The 15,468-nt window shown below is 34.9% G+C and overlaps 1 long non-coding RNA gene across 1 annotated transcript; it reads right to left on the bottom strand.

The window, feature by feature from the left end:
* Positions 1–12,301: 12,301 nt before the first annotated feature.
* Positions 12,302–15,076, bottom strand: LOC143256771 (uncharacterized). The gene is made up of 2 exons (XR_013031475.1): positions 14,939–15,076; positions 12,302–12,813 (listed from the first exon to the last, which is right to left on the bottom strand). It is a non-coding gene; the product is annotated as an uncharacterized LOC143256771 (long non-coding RNA).
* Between the last annotated feature and the right edge of the window lie 392 nt (positions 15,077–15,468).

Here is a 15,468-nt window from a genome sequence, read left to right as displayed (position 1 = left end):
ATTGCAAAAATGAGTGATTGTGAAGAAGCATTTTATTGTTGATTTTTTCATGGATAAATAGGAAATATGCACACACAGAGATTATATTTAGAGTAATGTTTAACCAATTTCACACTTATAAACAAATTCTTAATCGTAATTTCTCGTTCTTAACCTAAAGTACAAGACCATTTCTGTTATCTAAAAATTTTAACTCGGTCCAACTGGTCATTTCTTGCCATATAAAAGGTAGCATAACAAGTTACTGTTTATAATATGTTTTTAAATTATTTCTCAGTTTAATCAACCAAAATAAAAGACACAATTAGAACATACAAATATTTCACACACATAAAAGATAACACGGTTCTGAATCACGAGCAAATTTTTATATATTAAATGGTTGTATGTGAATTTCTAATTTATATCTATTGAAACTATATTCTCGCTCTCGAAAGTGTAATTCCTTGCATTTTTAGTAATATTCTGTGAACGTTACATATAAAATTTCAGTAGTTAAAGATCTACTCACTGATCCAGTAAAGGAGTCTAATCTTCGCTCTCTAATTTGTATGTGTTTTTGTATTTAAGATTGTTTTTACTGTTCCTAAAACGTGTGAAATCTTATTATTTTTCATATAATTTAAAATTTTAGCTGCGTTTTCTGATTCAGGTAGCTCAAAACGTCCTCATAGACCCTGATGTTATAAGTTGTACTATTCTGTACTTGAAGGGAAATAATGCAAAAATACAGGGTTCAGTTCCGTATATTAAAATGATTTTGAATATATACATTAACAAGCCACGTGAAACACAAATTCAATATAAAATCGGATTGTAAAGAGGTGTGAATGAATTACATAAGTGGTGTGTTACCATAAAAAAATTCATCACTTTTGGAAAGTGTATGTGACAGCTCTTTACAATACACTAAATATATAAAACATACCCTTGCTGCATTTATTTTTGTGAGAAATCTCTTTTAGGCACATGATGTTTTCTAGAGAACAGCCCAGTATATGAGGATTGAAAAGAAAAGCGATTGTAACGCACTTTAATAAAAATATCGTTGAAATAACTATTAAAGCAAAGGAATAAGCCAATTATCTAAAAATAAATAAGTAAGCACCAAAGGTTACGTTAATGGCAACAACGCAAGCTATATTACCTGTTTCGTGTGTGCTTTTCTCATAACGAAGCACATCAGGCTCTCTGCTGTGTCTACCAAGTGGAATCAAACATTATGTGTTTGTGTGCTTTCTTATAGCAAAGCCACATTGAGCTATCTGCTAAGTACACCGCGGGAAATGTCACCCCTGATTTTTGCGTTGTAAATCCGAAGACTTACCGCCGACCTAGCGGAAGATCACCTGTAACGAACTATAATTTATTTCGGACAAATCACTGATTTATTATTTTATGTGAGTTACGTTTAACGATTTCAAACAGCTGGAAATTTTAATTTAAAAGTTAATTGAATATTGATATGTGTTAAATTTATGATATTTGCCAACATGATTGTAACACAAAATCTTCTTTCTCCTTTTATATAAAAGACTGTTATAAATAACGATTTATACACAAAAGTTTTAGGAGCTTATAAACAATACTAACTGCTGTGTCTGGTCTGTGAATATTTGGTATACAGTTCACGAGGTGCAAATTACTTTATGTTGATACACAGATATACTCAGTTGACGGGAAAGAATGCTAGCTAGCTCTATTCTTCACAAGCTTAACTTTTTCCCAACTAAAATATCTAATATCGTCGTAGAAATAATAACGTCTGAAGTTAATTTACTGAACGTGCAGGTGAATTTGAAAACTTAAAGGCGACGTTCTTGAAAGTTCAGTTGGCAATAATATTCGAAAATACACGAGTAATTTCGTAAAACATATCTTGTTTATTGTTACACTTGAGAATATTCCAGAAATTTAGAGAACAGACGGGATTTGCTCAATACACATATCTAAAGATATATTAAACTGAAACAAACATAGTTATTAAAATCAGATTAAACTCCTTTACATATTTTCATATATAAAACGTACATCAGGCAAGTATTAGAATACGGAAGTAACGTCATCTGCAGTATGCCAAACCCTCTTTGTCAACAAAAAGTGATAAGATTAGTTTACCACTACTCGTTTTACACTCCGAGCACAGACTTCACGAAATAAATGAGCTACATGCAATTAATAGATGCTTCAAAAGTCTTTCTACGACGTATTAAAAAAGAACATAGAATCAAAATGACTTCTCAACGCCGTTAATTAAATTTGCAGGAACATCAGTTTCTTGGAATAAATATATTTCCCCCTTTAACTACGTTACCTGACTATAAAAACAGAACACACGCCACCAGTCACCTTGAGTGTTTCACTTTTTTGGTGATTCTAACACAGCCTATTTGTCCTCTGGCATTTTAAAGCGATGTTTCTTAAACCTGTACATAACATTTGGTTTTTCAATTTTATTTATTAATTTTTTATTGTACCTAGTGGATAAATCCTCATGTAAACGCAAATTACTTACTGTGAAAGATAAATTGAGTGACCTGGATGAAATTAAAAACGGAAAACAGCAAAACTCGGTTTACTGGTGATCGGCCCTAGATTAACCGTTAAGCAAAATAAGCACGTGGTTAGGGCATCTACGGAATGGGGAACCACAGAGTTTTTCACCTAGCTATCAAGCCCTTAACTCTTTCACTGCTACACTCAACTTTAGTCGATTTTTTAGGAATTATCTTTACCTACCGTGTTCGACTTTACTCTGCATTGTTTTTAACGTTTTCTTTGGTTCGGTGAGTGGCTAAAGTTTTGAAAAACTACTAAACTATGTATCTGAAGTAAAAAGTCATTGATTTGCAAAATATTACTGTAAAGAGCAGTACAAACTGTTGATAAAACTTCAGGTAAAAGATGATTGTATGTTATGATGTCTGACCTTCGAGATGAAATATTTTTCTCAATCATTCCTTCTGTTATCGTCATTTATAAGAAGTTATAGACAGTGGAACTGCCTTTACCTTTGTTTTACCTTTTATTGCTTTATTCAGTCACATTTACAGAAAAATAAGAGTATAATACCACATAAAGATAAATCAAACGAAATGGTGACAGATGTGTACAGAGAAGTGGCTAGTTTTAAGTTTTGTTCGGCTTCTGTTTTCGTACGTTATATTTGGGCAATTGTCTTGTTTGTTTTAGTTTTATTTGCGTTAGTATTGCATTATTCATGTATGTTTTGTAATATTTTTTGAGAATGTTTCTCACTAAAGCTTTTCTGAGCCGTGATTCTTTTGACTTCAAACAACATGCTGTATAAAACCTGCTTTGTGCGTGAGCAAGTATTTTGATATTTATCATACCCAGAAAAAATTTAGAAAGGAATGACAGTTCAGCAACGCCACCGTTCAGAGATAATATGTAACCTATAAGAGTATTTGGGCATGTCTGTATTCCCTTGTGATTATGTAATAATATAAGAAAATCTTAAGCCAAAAAATGTGATTTAAGACCGGGCACCCTTGTTTTTATCCCCATTCATAAAAAGCCAACAATTTTGTCATATGTGTCATTTTTTGACCCAAAATTGGAGATCACGATTATATTCTCCTTACGTCTTCCCTGATTCTATCCTGACGTCGCAGTACCCCGACCCGGCCCTCTGGTGATATTTTGTATGACACGAACGAACAGTCCGAGACAGAAACATAGAGACAACGACGACAAACCTTTAGGTTTAATTCAGCTATTTTGCGACTATAAATTCTGATCAGTATGTGCTCTATTACATTGCTGAAAATCTGGGAAAATAACTGACTGATCGGAGCAGTCTAAAGGCGATAATTTGACCTTTTAGGTCAAATTGCGTGAGACTTCGACTTGTACGACAACGTGATTCTTCATATAAAGATACTGTAAAAAACCGACAAATAAAAAAAAATAGTTTAGGACTGTCCGAAAATTGCACGAATTGAACAAGTTCACGTGAGCAATGTTAGTACTGAGTAATAGGCTTAACGTTCCCAGTGAACAACACTAACATCAGGCCTAAATATTGTAACTAGTTTAGTGAAAGTACACTAAACTATCTGCATCCAGGCATGCAGATAAAGTTTCAGACATATGCCTATTTTGGTGATGTATGGTTTGTTGGCTCATCTAAAAACCTCAGGTCAAACCTGAGCTCAAAGTTAAAGTTAAAACTCATTCTTCAGATATTTAATTAGGATTAAGGTACTCTAACCTAGGCCTAACCCAGTATTTAGTAGTTCAATGTTTAGTACAATTTACAATTGATTATGTGTCATGTGTGTGTACCAGTATGGAATGGTTATTGTAGATATAGGCTACTGCATTATGTGTTGTTGATCACACATTGTTTAGAATACTTTTTGGCTCACAGTGCTTCTTGCATATAGCTGCCATATTTTAAATAAACATTTGCAGTGACTGAAAATTAACTCTCCTAAAATGGATTGAAGCTAGTCTCGAAAGGTTTTCAACCAATCAGAATGAAGCAAATCAATAAAGGTATTTATAAATTCATGTTTATGTGCTGATAAACTTAGATCCTAGGATGACTTTCTGACAATCTTTGTCTACATGTAGACCTTGAGTTTAGCATGTTTGACTGTCTTACCAACGTTTTCTTTACGAATTTCAGTGTTTTTCTAATCATTATAACTATATATGATATATATTCTTTTGTATATTTTTAAATATTTTGTTTCTGTATTTTTCAAACTGCAAGATGAAATGTGTTCAATTAAGTGGTGCACAAGAGAGAAAACTGGCAAAAAAGAACCAGCAAAAAAGGCTTTGGATTTAGTGGCAAAAACTGGAAATGTGACTAATATTTTCACTTAACTTACACAACATGACCTTCCAAATCAAAACCCATCTCCACCATCAGAATCACTTGTACTGCATCTGACTCTGACAAGATTGAAGTTGAACCAAGCTCCACACCTACAAGTATCATTTTGTCCACTTCAAGGTCAGAACGTCATGATGACGTTGAGGTGTCACAGGCTGGCTCAACTGGCACAAGTCTCACAATCGATCTCACATTTTTCCTCTAAATTCTTCTGATATTTCTTGTATTAATGTTGATGCATCTTGCTCTGCAAGACAGTCATTTTAGGTGGAGGATATGGTGCATACAATCATCCCACCTATAGTTTGGTCTGTTGAATTGTTTTATTGCATCACAGGCCTACAAATTGTCTGTTTGTTCTTGTGATTCTCGTGTTCTTACCAATCAAATTACATAATTAGGCCTAGATGTAGGCTTTTTCAGTAACCGAAATGTACATTTTTAATATAGGCGTGCTTCTAAGCTTTTCGATCTAAGCGATAGTTCGTAAGTATCAATCAGTCGGCCTAAGTATACATGTAAGGCTTTCAAGCACTATCACAGAATCTACCTACGTTTTTTACGAAGTGTAAGATTAGTAAAAATTTCATCATAACAGATTGAACAGAGCATGAAATTCGAAAATATTACTCCCAAGCGTAAACTCCTGTGATCTAGATCTGGCAGCCCATTTGTAGCTTGTAGCTGCGTCAATCTTATGTGTATATTGTGCGGTTTTCCCACGCCATTTGTTCTTATGCATGTCTAGCCGTTTTGATTGTCGAACACCTTACTCTCCTTAGCTGCCGAAGCTGCTGACCATAGTGTACGTTTAGTGTACAGTTAACGTCAGGTTCGGGCCGCTCGGATCCTGACACGCCTTATATCGCCCCCCTCTGCTCCCTTTAGTCTGAGCCTTGATTTTATAACAGGGCTCATTAGACCTGTGTTTGTGGTCCTCATTAATCCATGTAATTTCTGATTATCACCGCCCTCTAATAAAGTGCTGGTGCTTTATGGTAAAAGAACAATATATTCTCTTATCATAGATTGTAAAAATATTGTACTCTCTTGCATAATTAGAACACAAAAGGAGCGATTTTAACGGCCTAAAGCTTCTGCTCGAATTGTATTGCTAGTTTTTGTTTAGGTGTTTTTATTTAATAGACGTGCTTATAGACATTATATCACAACGTGTTTGCCTTTTGATGAGCTTTAACAGGAATATAATATATTTGTGATTGTTTAAGTATTTTTCGAGAAACTTGCAATTACTTGTGTTGTAACTAGTACATATTATTGTTACAGCGATGCCCAGGCGGTCAGTCGGCTCGGTATTCACTGTGAGGCTCGCGCGTTCGACTTAAATACATTGTACAGTTCAGTCCTACTTCCATTCTGTTCTATCTTCGTTCGTTGTACGTTAGAGTTTTTCAATAAAGACTGTATTTTAGCCTGTTGAGTTATCTGGGAAACAGATTCCAATTATGACAAGCAAGCGTCTGAAACTTTCCGATATTAGACAGTTCTGCAAGCCAGTTACTAGTACTACAAGTGACAATGTAGATGCAGATAATCCAACAACCTCAAGCAAAGGAATAGAAACTTGCCATACAGAGGAAATACCATGTTCATCAGAGGACGAGTCTGAAAATGCTTGTGCAACTATTGCACACCATGAACCACCAGATAGTTGTGAAACCAATTTGTGCAGTAATGAAAAATCTGACACTCCACAGATACAGTGTGGAAAGCCATATCATCCAGACGCACAATTAATACCACGACAGAAAGCAAAATCTCAAAATATCAACTTCCAGGGCAAGTGTTTTCATGAGTTCCCATGGCTGCACTTCGACAATCAGACTCAAAGTCATATGCTTTCATTGTGCCAAGGCGGAAAATAGAGGCCTTTTTACAGGGAAATTGGAGAGGCCAGTGGAGTATATCTTCATATCCACCAGTTTTTGCAACTGGAAAAAGGCAAACAGGAATTCAACGAACACCAATCCTCCTCTCAGCACAGATTCGCTATATCTCCAGAAGGTTCACTTAATGTAACTCCTGTGACTGTCCAGCTGCATGATGGAAAAAAGAAGCAGCAGGAAGAATGCAAAAGAAGTCTAGCCAAAATATTCAGAAGTTTACGTCTCTTACTGCGTCAAGGTTTAGCATTACGTGAACATACTGATACGGAGGGGAACTTCCTGCAGTTAATGAAGCTCCTGGAAGAGGAAGATCCTGAGTTGACGGCCTACTTGTCAAAGAAAACCACATTCACATCACCCCAGGCTCAGAATGGAATAATGAAGATGTTTAGCCATCAAATACTGAGGAACATAACTCACGAAGTGCAGCAAAGTAAAATCTTTGCATTAATGGTTGATGGCACTCAAGATATTACAGGTGCTGAACAGGAAGCAATATGTGTACAATACGTAGATGAAAATCTTGACGTCCATGAGACATTTCTTGGTTTGTACAGTGTTTCCAATACAACTGGTGAAACAATATCCTCGACTATACTTGATGTATAGACTCAATTTACCATTGTCAGGATTAAGAGCACAAACTTATGATGGAGCCGCTAACATGAGTGGTTTGTACAGTGGATGCCAGGCAAAAATAAAAGAGAAGCAACCGTCAGCTTTGTTTTTTCACTGCGAAGCACACAAGGCTAATTGAATAATGCAACATGCAGTTGAAGCTTGTGAACGTGTTCGAGATTCTATCCAGTGGGTACATGATCTTGATGTCTTGCTTCAGAGGTCAGGCAAATACAAGACAATCTTTAAAATATTGTATCGTCAGACAGCCACAATGGTCCAGTTAAATACATCCGCCCACTGTGTCCAACACGCTGGTTGTGCCGCCTACCTGCAATTACATGTGCTAATGATCACTACAGTGACATTGTTGATTCTTTGTCTGAATTAACAAATGAAAAATCAGATGTAGCAGTGAAAGCACGAGGTCTGTTGGACAGATTTGACAAAGGAAAGACAGTTTTAGGATTGCTGATGGCTCAGCATCCTTTAATTGCATTAGAAGAACTAAATCGTGCATTCCAAGCAAAATCAGCGACAGTAGCATGATTGAAGCATCTGCAATGACAGTTGAGCAATTGCGGGTATTGCGAACAGAGAAAAATTATAACAAGATATTTGCTGAAGCTGAGAAAAAGGTAACTTCCCTAGATTTGGTGCCGATAAAACTACCACGCATTTGCAGACCCCCAGAAGGATCACAGGTGATGGCTCAGCACACCATTCTGCAACAGCTAGATTAATACAGAAGCCAATATTTTGAATTTGTGGACACAGTCATAGAACATCTGACCACTAGATTCAATGCAGACAACAATGACTTGACTGTCACTTGAGAACATGATCACATCTGGCAAGACTGACAACTCGGTTATAAACTTCTATCCAAAAATCTCTGCACAACGTGCAGGAAAAACAAAAGCAGTATCTCTGAAAGGTGTGAAGGATGCTTACTGTAAAATGCATGAAACAAGCCAGCAGATGTTTAGTGAAGTGTTCCTTCTCATGAAAATTTTGCTTGTGTGTCCAGTATCCAGCTGCGAATGTGAACGAAGCTTTTCTGCATTAAGATGGTTGAAGACGTGGTTAAGGTCAACTATGTCTCAGTGCCGCCTCAACCATGTGGCAGTTTGTCACACTCACAAAGATGAGGTCGACAAGATAAATATAGAAGAGTTCATGAAAGAATTCATAAACAGATCATCACAAAGGAGGTCTACGTTTAAGAACATATAGACTAGAGGACTAAATGAATCTTACTTCAATGAAAAGTATGAATAATTATGTGCTACATTGTATTGATATGTAATTTTCAAGAGTTCGCAAAGACATTTTAATTATTTTTATCAAACAACATGAACAGTTTTTCAGTAGATATAAACTTATCAAGAGTAATTACTAATTTTATTAATATTTGAAAACGTAATTCAAGTTATTAGTAACTTTGTCAAGTATAATGGCCATCATTTTATACTGTGCAGTGTGCAGGAATAAATTTATGTGGCAGTTAATTTGTGACACATTTGTCTTTATTCTATTAACATTTTGAAAACTGTTCACAACACCTCACTTATACAAATCTACATGGAAACCTTGAAGTATCGTGACAACAACATTACTCTGTGACTGCAGGTTTACAGCTTTCAGATTCACGTAATCAGAGATTACCAATTTGCAAATTGAACAGTCCGCATAAGTGGTTGCAAAAAATCATTCCCCCCCCCCCCCATCGGGTGTAAAATATCTACGCCCCTGCTTACGACAATGCTGTTAACATGTTTGGACGTTATAAATGGATGCAGGGAAAGATTTTAGAAGTAAATAAGTTTGCCATATATGTGCCCTGTGCATCTTATTTACCAAATATGGTAGGCCGAAGTGCTGTTGCCAAGTGGCAGTTAATTTTTTATCTACAGTGCATTTGCTGTATACATTTTTTTTCAGCCTGAACCTGCTGGTAGAAGATTCTTAAAGCTTGTCTTGTAAATGAAAGTATGTTAAAATCCCTCTCCGATACCAAAAGGAAGGCACATACTATGGCAACAACAGCAATTTTGAAGTCTTTCTTTAAGATTTTGGAAGCTTTAGAATGTCTAGTTGAAGACCAGTCACAAAGGGAAACACTAAAAGAGAAGCAGAGAATATTGCAAATAAGATACAAGAGCTAGAATTTGTTTTCATGTTTCATGTGGGATGAGATTTTGCAAAAGTTTCATAAAGCAAGTCAAGTTCTGCAAAATGAGGACTTAAAAACGTGTAGATCTGTACGGGTCATTAGCTGACTAAATACGCACTTTAAGGGATGACTTTGAAAGATTTGAAGTAGTCGCAAAGGAAATACTACCAGATATTGATTACAATTCAGCTTAAACTTGCAAACGTGTCAGAAAGAAGATACTCAATGACGGAGATGCCCAAGAAGTAGATCTGAATGCCAGAGATAAATTTCGTGTCACAACATTCTACACAATTATTGACAAACTAGAAACCCAGATGAGAAGAAGAGGAGAGGTGCACAAAGAAATAGCAAACCCATTTTCTTTCCTGAGTGATGTGGCAAATGATGTCACTTCAACTGCTGAAACTGAAAGGCACTTTCAATGTTCCCAAAAGCTAATTGATGTTTACCCAGAAGACTTGGACACTAATCTCTCTGTCGAGCTTCAGCAGTTTCAATCATATGTGCTCCATAATTTCAGGGCAACATAAACTATAAAAAACTAGCTTCAGTCATGCTGAACTTTATAAAATAACTTCAGAAGACAAAATTGAGCATGCGTTTCCAAACGTAGACATTGCATTACGTATATTTTTAACATTGATGGTCACAAATTGCACAGCTGAGCGTTCGTTTTTTCAACTCAAGCATATTATGTGTACCTGAGGAAGGATAACACGGGTGATCCGCTAATACAGCGATATGTTTCCGGATTTACAAGCCTAAAATCAGGGGTTCGATTCCACTCGGTGGGCTCAGCAAATAACTTGATACGGCTTTGCAATAAGAAAACGCACGCACACCCCAAAAAAATATTAAAAATCCAAACAAAACAACCATGCTACAAGTATAGAAACAGATTTGATATGCGAAGTTAGCTTTGAGGACTTGATCAAAGACTTTGCAATTAAAAAATCTGGAAGAAAACTTTCCAAAATAAAATAAATATTACGGTATAAGTAAATAATTTGTTAACAGGGTTCTAAGTTCAGAGTGAGAAATTGTTAACATCAAAGGGAGAATCTTTTGAAGAGGGTTTTAAGTAAATATTTCATTTTTGTTAACATCAACGTGTGAATTTGTGAACATCAAAGGGAGAATCTTTTGAAGAGGGTTTTAAGTAAATATTTCATTTTTGTTAACATCAACGTGTGAATTTGTGAACATAAAAGTGAGAATTACTACCCTACCGTGAAAACAAATATACAGTAAAAATAATTCTTTTTAATTATCCTTAATCAAAGAAGTAATTTCCCTCATCATTTCTAAATATTAGGACTCGGTAATTGCTTGATTTTGATCCATGCCCAATTTATTAAATAAATAAAATGAAATTTTCTTATTTAATGTAGTTGTAGGGTTTGGCCTGGGAGAAAACTGAAGAAGGGTTATAAATTTTCAAACTTTTATTTCACTTTCAGCACTTACTCAGTCTTAATGTCTTGTCAGTTAAGCAGTGGAGGGGTCGAGGGGGCCACCGTTGTTGGACTATGCTTAGGGCATCAGTTGCCCTTAATCCGGTCCTGCTAGTGATCATGGGATTAGTGAATCCAAATACTACGTGATTAGAAAAAAAATTTCGTAATTTATGTTCTTCTTGTTCGTAAAATGGCTAGGATATGAGATAAATAAAAAAAAGTAAAGTATTAGGTTTGCGTAATAACGTTTTTGTCGAGTTCCGAGATTTTTGTTAGAAGATTCAAAAATTTGAAGATGGGGGCGAATACTTACAATTTTACGGAGGTAGTTTTTTTAATTTAGAAAGTGCATATGTTGGTGACAAATAAACGTTTACCGTGGTTAGATAGGAAGGAATGTGATTTAAGGGAAATACACAACTTTTTTTTTCGAACTTCGTCAAATTCACTAGCCTTTCTTAACGGTTTTATATATTAGAAAATTTACCCTATCTGTTGTCGTTCAATATTAAGCACGGTTAGTGAAACATGGTTTCTTGCAGTACAAGTCCGCAGACATGCTGCTGTGCTATTAGAGGGCTACACGATCATTTTGAAGCTGAAGATGACCTCAAAACACCCATCACAGGCGTCTTTAGAATACGTTACTTGAATGAACTGTATATACTTCATTATTGTAAGAAGTGTTGTACACTCATTATATAATTTCTGTAGTGGGCATTAGTGTGTAGAAGACATTAATATTAAACATAAACGAGTTTATTACACCAAATTGTTTAATTAAATAAAAACATTTTGGTGTTATAAGGTTGTTTATTACAATATTAATAACTGCTGTACGTTCCTGTTTAGAAACATTTTTTGTTTGAAGAAAGACTAAAGTTGTAATCCAATGTTATTTTTGTATGTGCTGTAGTGAACCCATCACAAAGGTTTAAAAAGAGGTATAAATTCTACATCAGATATGTAGTTAAACAATACATTATTTTAAAGTAATCATGGTTATTGTAGTGTCTATCTATCATTACATTTAACATTCATGAAGTTCAAGAGATACAATTTAAAATTAAATTTGTTAAAACCTATGAAAGTTATAATATATTTATTGTGATTTCATTGTTGTTGTTTTGAATTAAGCACAAAGCTACACAATGGGCTATTTGTGATCTGCCCACCATGGGTATCAAACTCCAGTTTTTAGCATTGTAAGTCCACAAACATACAGCTAAGGGCACTGGGGGGATGATTTCAGTAAGATATAAAACACCCAAACTACATGAAAATGTTTTTAATCGTCAACATACTAATATTAATAAGTCTTTCACAAAAAAAAATTATTTCTATAAAATTGTGAAGAAAACCTATTTTTAAAAATGAAGGGGAACAGAATTTATCAGAGAAATGTAGAATGGAAGTTAAACTTTACAAGAAAACTTGAATTTGTACGTAAAAAGGAAAGAGCATCATACAACATTTACACATTTTAGTAATTTTAAGTTATTCTGTGTTCTATTCGTTCAAAACTGTGGTATTTGTAAAGCTGTAAAGTTTAGACAAAAATTTACAAAAATGTAAATGGCTTTTATTAATAACAGGAAAAGCACTTCATCTCCATATTAGCTAGTTCAGAGTTCAAATGTTGCTGAGGTTGCTGTCATTGCATTGTATAGAAAGGTGTTGTTAAAAGGTACATATTGACCAGTTATAAGTTTAATGACTTCCTGAGCACCAGTCCCTCCAATGAATGCTGCCACGGAGTGAAGTTCTGCTGCTCCATAACGACACCTGAGAAAAAAATGAACCTAAACTCTTGATATTTTTAAAAATTAAAGTACATTTTACCAGAAAGAAAGAAAAAAAAGTCTGTTTTTTTAGAAACAGATTCTAATTTTGCTCGACATGTTTGGCTGTTATGACAGATTTGTTTAGCTGTTTGTACAAAAATTCAGCCATAAGAAGTTATTAAAACTTTTTAGAAAATTTAATATACGAGGGCTGTTCAAAAAATACGCGGACTGACGTCATAAAAGAAAATGTACTTTATTTAGAAGTTACAGGTCTGGGACCCCTTCAAAGTACTCTCCTTCCCAACACACACTTATCCCAACGGTGTTTCCACATGTTGAAACAGTCCTGGTGCAGCTTCTTTTGTAATGTCCTCCAGCTCCTTCGTCACATTTGCCTTAATCTCGGAATCATCTCAAATCTTCTTCCTTTCAAGGGTCTTTTGAGTTTGGGGAACAAGAAAAAATCGTAAGGAGCAAGGTCAGGTGAGTAGGGGGGGTGGGGAAGAACAGTGATCGAGTGTTTGGCCAAAAACTCACGAGTTCTGAGGGCTGAATTTCGCAGCAGCGGTGCATCTTCAATTTTTCGGTCAAAATCTCGTAACAAGATCCAACTGATATCCCACACTCTTCAGCAAGCTCCTGACAGTCAGACGTCGATTTGCCCGCACCAGGGTGTTTGTGGGTCGTCAGTTGACGTGGTAGGACGTCCAGGACGCTCATTATCTTCAATGGACTGTCGACCATCCTTAAAACGTTCATGCCACTTGAAACATGCCATACGATTCATAGCAACATCACCGTAAGCTGTGTTAAGCATAGCAAAAGTTTCAGTCACAGATTTTCCAAGTTTAACACAAAATTTCACAGCAAGTCGTTGCTCCTTCAGGCCATTCGTTCTGAAATCCGCCAAACGAAAAAATCGCACTTCACTTAAACCCGCGTAGCTCATACACAAATGAAGATATCTGCATTCAAAAAATGGCGTCGTAATCAGCTGATCTGTGCAAACCTAGCGACACCAAGTGGATTCCCCTGGAACCAACTGGAGCCGCGCAATTCAAACAGTCCGCGTATTTTTTGAACAGACCTCGTAGCTGATAAAATTGAAAATTTAACATATTCATTGGATGTGCCAATATCCAAAAATATTCCTTAAACAAATCAGCTATTTTTTGGCACAAAATATATTTGGCTTTGGTAATTCAAAACCAAAAACAGATATTGCAGTACTGTTTGACATTTTGTAAGGCTACATTATAACACTGAGTAGATATATACACACACACACACACACATATTTAAGGTAAACAACTAAAACAAAATAACATGTTTAATTTTTTTTTCTATTGATTTTGTTGTGTGTCCTCCCTGTCAGGTACTTTATAAAATTGCTTCAAAAATGTTACCATGAAAAGAAAATTTTCAATGAATGGCCCAAATTTTGTTAAAAAAATATCTTTAAAATATTTTATAACTGTATCCAAACTAAAGTTTAAACATTCAAAACTTGGTACTGGTTACCTCAACTAAAGTCATAAGTTCTAATATTTGTGTTGTGTTTTAAAAGTAATTTTCCCAGTTGTAACATCTGACTTGTTACTAAGTTACCTGTATCTTGTAAGTTACTGTAAATCATCACTTTATTTGTATATCTCAGGTAATTACCATATTATTCAAAAAACTATCAGTAAAAAAAAAGGGAAGTTAAACAATCATAGTTGTGTTATGACTGCCACCTTAACAAAAAGAAGTCCATCATTTTGCTCAGTTACATAAAAGTGAAGTCACTATTATTTTTAAAAGCTCTCTAATGCAAAGAAAATTTATGTTGGAAGCTATACAATTTGTTTTAATTTTCACTTATCTTATGGAGTTAAAGGTATCATTAAATTTAAATGCTTGTCACATATTAGTGACAGCTATTACCAGGACCATTTTATGTAAAAGTTTAAGACATACTTTATTTAATAAACATCTTGTACTGGAAAATATATATGAAATCTCTAGGACTACTGTTCTGTTGGGCACCTTCACATGCGATTTCACACACATACTCCACTTTAAACAAGCACTTGATATGGTTGGACAACTGATTTCATCTAATTACTGTACATTAAACTTACATTTCATGGACATAGTCATCTTTAGCTAAAGGTGCACAGCCCCACTCTTGAAGTATCCTGCATAAACACGTCTGGAAAGAAACAAAGACAAGATTATGCTTAACAAAAATATGTCTATACAATGTTTTGTATTCAAAAAGACCTCCTGTTGTTGTTCTTTATCCTGTTCACAGATTTTCTTCCACAATAATCCAATACCAGGAAAAGGCGCATTTCTTTTATCATAAGTGGCAACATGCATGTTTACCTTTAGTTATAATACAAACACCAATCTACGTCTGATGATGTTCAAACGAAGTAACTGAGACAAATATGAGAATTGAGACTATATAACTACTCTTGTGAGGGTTATTCAAAACCACAATGAATATACTATGATATTTTTTTCTTTAAGATTAAGAAGAGAATATTAAAATTATCCAAAATAAATGATAAACGAGAATGTTTGCAATATCTTTATTTAATAATTTTATACTTTTTATAACCACAATCTTATTTAGTCAACTATTATAACATTGCCATAGGTTTAT

The sequence above is a fragment of the Tachypleus tridentatus genome, chromosome 7 (genome assembly GCF_004210375.1).
Source record: "Tachypleus tridentatus isolate NWPU-2018 chromosome 7, ASM421037v1, whole genome shotgun sequence".
In the NCBI taxonomy this organism is placed as follows: domain Eukaryota; kingdom Metazoa; phylum Arthropoda; class Merostomata; order Xiphosura; family Limulidae; genus Tachypleus; species Tachypleus tridentatus.
Note: the sequence above shows the minus strand (reverse complement) of the source record. Positions and strands in the feature narration are given on the sequence as shown.